Source organism: Egretta garzetta, unplaced genomic scaffold, assembly GCF_000687185.1.
Source record: "Egretta garzetta isolate BGI_Z169 unplaced genomic scaffold, ASM68718v1 scaffold105, whole genome shotgun sequence".
Lineage (NCBI taxonomy): Eukaryota > Metazoa > Chordata > Aves > Pelecaniformes > Ardeidae > Egretta > Egretta garzetta.
In genome coordinates this window covers 753,478-754,362 of record NW_009259598.1, presented here as the reverse complement: position 1 = coordinate 754,362, position 885 = coordinate 753,478, and positions in this window count along the sequence as shown.

The following is an 885-nucleotide window of genomic DNA, read 5'->3' as shown; positions in this document are numbered from 1 at the left end:
AACGGGGGGAGGAGGGGCTGGGTGCACTGGGATGGGAAGGGCTGGGCAAACTGGGGGAACTGGGGTGGGAAGGGCTGGGGGAACTGGGGGCACTGGGATGGGAAGGGCTGGGCAAACTGGGGACACTGGGAGCACTGGGTTGGGAAGGGCTGGGGGGAGCGAGGGTCGGGCAGGGGCACGATGTGGGGAAGCCCCAGCGTCCCCATCCGCCCCAGCCCCTCCTCGGCCGCTGGATCCCCGCCCCGCTACTTCCTTTCTTTCCTCGCCACGCCGTAGAGCGGGACGACGTTCGCTTCACGGGGCTGCGGGATTCCTTCCGGCCGCGCAAAGCCCTGGAACGCCTTTGGTGCTAAATACGGGACATTTCCATCGGCCCCTTCAGGCACCCGCCTCCTCGGTCGGGTCCGGTGGTCCTGAGCCCCCCGGCACGTCTGGACCCCGCCGGAGTCAACCTCTTTGAGAGGGAGAACAGCCCTGGCTGCCCGCTAGGGCTGATGCTGTCAACATCGCGTTCAGACGAACCATCTGGCTGCGCTTGAATTATTTTTTATGCTCATTTATCACCTAACGCAGCGGATGGCGGCTGCCAACCACCTCGCCGCCTGGCGCAGGCCGACCCTCGGCGTGCCGTGCAAATCACCGCGCCTCCCCCAGGACTTCCCTATAGGAAAACAAGGGAATTACCCGGGAATATTCACCCTCCCAACAAACTCGTGGAGGGAAAACCCTGGCAAAGACATTCCTCCTTGATATACATCCTCATTTATATACGTTCCTCCTTTACACGCGTCCTGAGAGAGCCACAGAGCTGGGGAGGGGGCTGGAGCCCCAGGCTGCTGGGGAGCGGCTGGGGGAGCTGGGGGGGTTCAGCCTGGAGCAGAGGAG